The following is a 7,158-nucleotide window of genomic DNA, read 5'->3' as shown; positions in this document are numbered from 1 at the left end:
AGGTATAGCTATGTTGCGACTGCTGAGTGTATTTATTTGTGTATATCTTATTATTCAAATTTTTAAAATACTTATTAATATGAAACAACATCACGGTAAAAAAAAATGGACACGGATGTTGAACCGCAATAATATGAACAACTTTAATAATAACCTGTACTCCACCTGACCACAAGAAGGCGACCACCATGAGTACCAAACTTAACCACAGGTTCTCCTTCATTTCTTGAATCCAGGTGACTCCGACAGTATATTCATCATGTCATTTCCTGTGTGTGGAGGCCGTGTGTTGCCAGTGGCAAACAATGTTGTCCTGAAGAAAGGAAGTCGGCGTCAGAGAAGTTTCATACCTGAGGAGAAGAAGGACACGGTCTACTGGGAAAAGCGCCATAAGAACAACGAGGCGGCCAAGCGCTCCCGGGAGAAGAAGCGAGTCCATGACTCCATGCTGGAGCATTATGTCTTGGCCCTGAGAGAGGAGAACGTCAGGCTGCATGCTGAATTGTTGTCGATAAAAGCCCGTTACGGCCTGGCCTTCACCGACAACCAACAGCCCTGGCAGGGAAACTGGTACTACTGGAGAGGGAGAGACACCCCTGACATCCAGTTTCCTCAGGGGCCTGTTTTGATACCGGCACACCTCAGAATCATGAAAGGCCATTTGTATGCAAACACATTAAATAGCACTTACCCACCCTCTCTGGTGCAGCCCCTCCTGACTACCACCCCTGCTGGAGCTTCTCCAGAGTGGCAGCGTCAAACTTGCACTCCTTACCTCCAAAATTCAGCATACGATGAGGCGAGACCACCTCCTTACAGCTGTCTGACAGTGAAGAGACAGTGAAGCATTTCAACCATCAGCAGTTAAATTAAACATGAAATAAATTTGAATTATAACCATGAACAACATTTTGGGAATATTAAAGTAAATATAAATCCTTATAAATAATCTGACAATTTGAAAGGTGCTTTATTGTTTCACTTTGCAAAAGTCCCATTTGTTAACATGGAGCTGTTTTAATGACTTCTATATATATTACAGCTAACTAGAGCGATTTTGAGCTACTAGAGCACATGTGTCAAACTCGTGCCCTGGAGGGCCGAGACGCTGCAGGTTTTCTCTCCAACCAGTTTCTTCAGCAGGTGATTTCATTGATGAGCTCCTTCCCTCAAACTGAAGGTGTTGATCATTAAAATCACCTGCTTTAGTGACTGGCTGGAAAGAAAACCTGCAGTGTCTCGGCCCTCCATGGCACGAGTTTGACACCCCTGTACTATAGGCTTCATATTATGGGAACATACCAGTGGTGTGCAGTCGGGGCACAGAATAAGAGAAGAACTTTTTTTCACTCGATCTCAGCCATGGCATGTCAACTTGGCTGTGCTGGCTCAGTAGCCATGCAGTCTCTATGCAGTGTGAAAGGTAATGTAACATCTCATTACATTTCTGATGCCTAGTGACCAGAATACTACATATAACTTGTATTCAGTGGCGGTTCTGGCTTGAATGACGGACCGATGCTGTTTCGCACTACTAGTTTTTCTTTACAAAGACTATTTTTTAAACTTTATTAAGTTACACCTTGCCACAAAAGACATAAACTATTATATAATAATAGACAAGCCAAACAAATTAAATACAACACAAATAGAATGGAAAATTATTGTTTTGCAGTGCGCAAATCCTTCACTACACGCCCACAACTGTTGTTTACAAATGTTTTTTTCAACTGCAGAAGGTGCTCCAATATATTGCACAAGTTCCCCGTAAGTTACATCCCTATTTACATAATTAAAACAAGAAAATACATGAAGCAGTTAGCCCATAGCCCCCAAGTAAAGTTAGCTTATTTGATCATATACAGTATATTAATTACATAATGTGGTGTATATAAAGTGCTAATGCAATAGCTCCATACCTTTATTTTTTGCCCTCTTCTTCTTTCCTCTTCTTTGTAAATTGTACACCTAACAGCTTTGAATAATAATACTTGTAGGCCACAGTCAACCAGGAATCTATCTACCACTAGGGGGCAGTCTATGGGCTTTACAAAATGGGAGCCCTGTTTATTACTGCTACTATCAGTTTAACTCTCTCATGCAGACAAAAGTGTTCCAAATACAGCCAATTACATTGGATTTTGAAACGTCTAATTCCTGTAAAACCCACTTTACATTACTGCATTAGAGCTGTCATGACTGAGGGCCATACTGTATGTTGGCATTGTCTTTTTCCAAACATTAGACCTCCACTTTTTGTATTACAATACTTACTTACTTAATTCTCTTTACCCATCCGAAAGCAAAGGGCCTCATTGAAGTGCCTCCACTGTTTCTGGGCACTTGCGGTCTTTTTCACCTCTTGCCATCAGGTGTTGGCTCTATTCATCCATCCATTGTCTGCCGCTTACCTGGGTATGGGTCGCGGGCGAAGCAGCCTCAGTAGAGAAGCCCAGACTTCCCGGTCTCCGGCCAGCTCTTCCAGTTCCAGTTCCAGTTCTTCCAGGGCACCAAGGCGTTCCCAGGAAGCTGTGAGACATAATCCCCCAGCATGTCCTAGGTCTGCCCCGGGGCCTTCTCCGGCTGGGCATTCCCGGAACACCTCACCAAGGAGGTGTCCAGGAGACATCCGTACTAGATGCCCGAGCCACCTCAACTAACCGCATTACTGCAGACGCTGCGCCGATCCGCCTGTCGACCTCAAGCTCCAACCTTCCCTCACTCGTGAACGAGACCCTGAGACAAGGGATGTCCCCATCCGATCTTCAGGATCTGGATCAGCTGCCGATCCACTGGATTTGTGAACATCGGATAATATCGGCTTCAAGGTCACAAGGTCAAGCCAATCCGGTTGCCGTATCACATTCGGAACTCTGAGCCACACACCAACATGGTAGGTGCAGTAAAGTGCCGCAAAGCTGGTTGCCCCTCGACTCCCACCACCCGCAAGAAGAAAAAAACGCAACACCACCATGCATACATGTCCGCGGTGTACCGTGGTGAAGTTAGTTTGACGTTGGACGTTCAGCCCCGTAGCTACAGCGGTAGTTCCCTCTCACTGTGCCTGGACTGCTGCGTCATGGTGTAGGGAGCTCGCACGGGAAGTGCCGCTCTGGTTGCTTATAATAGGAACCGCACAAACACTACTAAACATGTCCAAACGGTGGCAAAAAACCTTGGAAACTCCTATATTTCCTATGTTGCTCCTACAGAGCATGAATGGAAGCTAGCGGGGTTCGCTTAGTTTAGCTAGTGCAGCTGTGTGTGTGCGTGTGCACGCGCGCGAATCAGGCGGGATGAGTATATTTTCACTGTGTTGTGTTTCACTGTTTTAACGTAAGGACCATTTTACAATGCCCACTGACGATGTGCAGGTGCTGAGTGAAAAAAGATGAGAGGCACGTTTATTATTTAGTAATACATGCATAACATTACGCATAACCGTCGTATAACAGGATGGACTATTTTGTATTATGCACACAGAAAAGATAAACAGACTCATTTGATGCAATAAATTACATAAAGTGTCATTATGAATTATGACTCATCTAGAGTAGAGATGGATAATAATGAGACACTGCAGCAAAGAGGGTCATCAACTGCTGCACATGTTGACATGCAGTAAGTAGTGATAGTTTGGTGCAAATTTCATGTCAAACCTTGCTATGTTTAAAAATATGACTGGCCTGGCTGCGTCTAACATTTTTCTCCGTTTGGTGGTGTGGAAAGAAAAACTAAGATAGGTGGCAACTGTGTGTATCACTTCAACACAATTACACACGTTTAATTGACAGGTGTGTGGGCGTCATCTTTTACCAACTATAATAATGATCGTAATTCATGCTCGAGAATCATTTCGTGATTTCAGGGTCTTTTTCAAATACAAAGTCAAACAAATGTGAACCGTTTTTGTTTTGTCTGCTCACAAAAGTCATTTATTTCTTTTTTTCCTGGGTTATGAAGCAAATGGACCAATGTGACAACAGCCTTTTTTTTTTACAGATGGATTGATTAAAAGTGAAACAAGACAAAATTTGAAAAACGGACCGGATCATCTCACAGTGTTGCAGTTGTTGAAAAGGATTAAAAACAATATCTGCAAAAAATGGACCAATGGACAAGATGTATTGCATGCTTTATAAACAGTGTGCTTCCTTTTACTTTTTTATGTATAAAACACACTAGAAAACAGCAGTACAGTTTTCAGCAACACCAGTCTCAATATTTACAATTCATGGTTTTCACATGACAAAAATATGCAAGCATTCATTCTAAAAACGTAGAACATTGCTATATTTTTATTCTGCAGTACCATGGACAGCCAACAGAGGTCAGCAGAGCAGTAGTCGACTTTAAGTGTCAAATGCCCCCATGTAGTCTACGACTCAAGTCAGTCCAAATTCAGGAATACCGAAATATAATATAATGTAATATATTTTTTAAATTTCTTTTTAAATAAATTTCCATGTACATGTGTAATTTATAGAGCATAACATAGCTCTCCAGAGTGAAAATGAAATGTAAACTTGTTGTTTTATTATAAGAAAGTTTTATTATAGTATTTATTTATAAGTAAAAACTGGAATATTTTACATGACATATTACAGTGAACGCTTTTGCCACTTTAGCCAAAAAAAACCCCACTTGGAGTTGTTTATATCAATTCGGTTCAATTATTTTCGAGGGATGAAACCTTCCAGGAATTTTCAAAGTTGGAAACTTTTCACAAGAATACAATGGAATTATTTGGAATGCACGAAGAAACTCGCAAAATTGTTTTTATGTATGAGTTTGCCATTAGTTTTCAATACCCTCTTCACAAAAATTAAAGATAGGATGAACTTAAAATGCACTGCTGTAGAACAGCGGTGTCCAAACTTTTTTTCTGTTTCTTGTTCAACTGATACAACTAAAGGTACCTTTGTTTGGACAAATATAACAATGGCAACAAAAATAGCTCATAAGAGTAAATTTTTTTGGCAGTGCAATGCTATAGCTATCATGTAAGAACTTAAGTGATTTTGGTTATCATCAAGAAAACCATGGAAGTTTCTAGATATCAGCTCTTAAATTAAATATTCCATCCATCCATTTTCTATACCGCTTCTCCTCTTTAGGGTCGCAAGGGCATGTTGGAGCCTATCCCAGCTGACTTCGGGCGACAGGCGGGGTACCCCTGCACTGGTCGCCAGCCAATCGTAGGGCACATATAGACATCAACCATTCACACTCACATTCATACCTATGGACAATTTAGAGTCGCCAATTAACCTAACATGCATGTTTTTGGATGTGGGAGGAAACCGGAGCACTCGGAGAAAACCCACGCACGCACGGAGAGAACATGCAAACTCCACACAGAAATGCCCAAGGGAGAATCGAACCCAGGTCTTCCCGATCTCCTGACTGTTACTGTGCTGGCCAACATGCTAACCACTAGACCACCGTGCGGCCCAAATGAAACCTTGAGCTATACTTGTTACCATCATTATGTTTGTCCAAACAAATGTAGTTGTACCAGGCATTCAAATGGATTAATAGACTGAAGAAACAAGGGTGGTCTAATCATTTTTCCATGACTGTACTGAAAAATGAAAGGATGCAAGGGCCACTTTCATATTTTGTAAACCAACCCTTGTAGATATGCTAAGAAGTAGGGGTGGGAGAAATAATTGATTCTTAGATGCTTTGCGATGTGGACATTAATGATTATTAATGGATTCATGAATGTCAATAATCGATGCTGACTGAACAAAAAGACGGAACGCGGAAGTGCCGCCCGGCCAGTTTATGGTGGTGCACCTAAGTGTCAGACGCTACCAGAATGGCTGAGCGTAAACTCTGACCCGCACCCACTGGATTTAAAACGAGTGTCTTGAAGCACTTTGGCTTTCACGTACTTGAAGGTAAAAATGAGCTGGACAAAAGCCAGACAACATGCAAGCTTAGTCATACAAGCTTAAAATACAGGGTGGGCCAAAAGCAGGGTTACATTTAACACTTAGACATTTTACATTTATTGACATTTATTTACATACATTATATTTACATATTAGACATTTTACATTGAATATTTAATCTCTCAAGTGCTCAAAATGTCAACCTTCAACCTTGCAACAAGCCAAAACACGCTGAGACACAGTACACAGTACAATTCCGATCAATTCCATCATTTCAGTGAATGCATCTGAAATGTAATGTTTCAATTCATTCACTGTGTGGGGATTTCTCTCATGAACCTTGTTCTTGACTACACCCCAAAAAAAGAAAACCATTAGTGTCAGGTCAGGTGAACGTAGTGGCCATTCAACACTGCCCCGCCTTCCAAACCAACGCTGCGGGAAGGCTTGATGAAGATACTCCCTTAATGTCCGCGCATCATGTGGAAGTGCTCCATCTTGCTGGAAGTACAGTTTGTCAAAGTTAGCTTTGGTTCTGAGTTGTGGTACGACCACATCACAAAGCATTTCCAAATAAGTGTCTCCAATAAGAGTTCCATCAAAGAACACGGGTCCGATACACCTTTTCTGGACAACCCTAGTTTTGGCTCACTTTGTATTTTGGGAACACGACAAATGTGAAATACCACATAGTACATTTCCACTCGTTCTGCCGCTGCCGACCAGAGAACCATTGAGCAGGCGATAACTAATTTTCCACCCACTCGGAAAAGGCGTTATTATGTCACCGCACATCATTACTGATGACTTTGCTATACAGCAAAAACATTATTTTTGTCAGATATCCTATGCTGAAGATTTTGGTTTGAATTAAGAAGCCTGTAATATTTATTTATGAATAATGGCAGATTTTTATTATGTTGGTTACACAGAATATAGTTTGTGTTAATTTCATACATGCTGCTACTAGCGCAATTTACTTTTCCTGCTGGTTCTGTGCAATGGGAAATATGTTGGTAGATGTAACTAACCTTCCAATTATTAAGATAATGGAACTAAATTCATCTGTTTTAATATGCTTAAAATATGCTTTGCTTTAGTAGCACACAGTGAGTAAAAACAAATTATATATAGAAAAATTACGCCTAAGAAATGGACAAAAAATTTATCGCAAAAAATGATGCATCAAGATGCATCGATAATCGTTTTATCATCGCATCGCAGGCCTTTGAAACGTAATCGCATCAAACCGTGAGGT

Source organism: Dunckerocampus dactyliophorus, chromosome 10 (genome assembly GCF_027744805.1).
Source record: "Dunckerocampus dactyliophorus isolate RoL2022-P2 chromosome 10, RoL_Ddac_1.1, whole genome shotgun sequence".
Classification (NCBI taxonomy): Eukaryota; Metazoa; Chordata; class Actinopteri; order Syngnathiformes; family Syngnathidae; genus Dunckerocampus; species Dunckerocampus dactyliophorus.
This window is presented reverse-complemented; position numbering follows the sequence as displayed.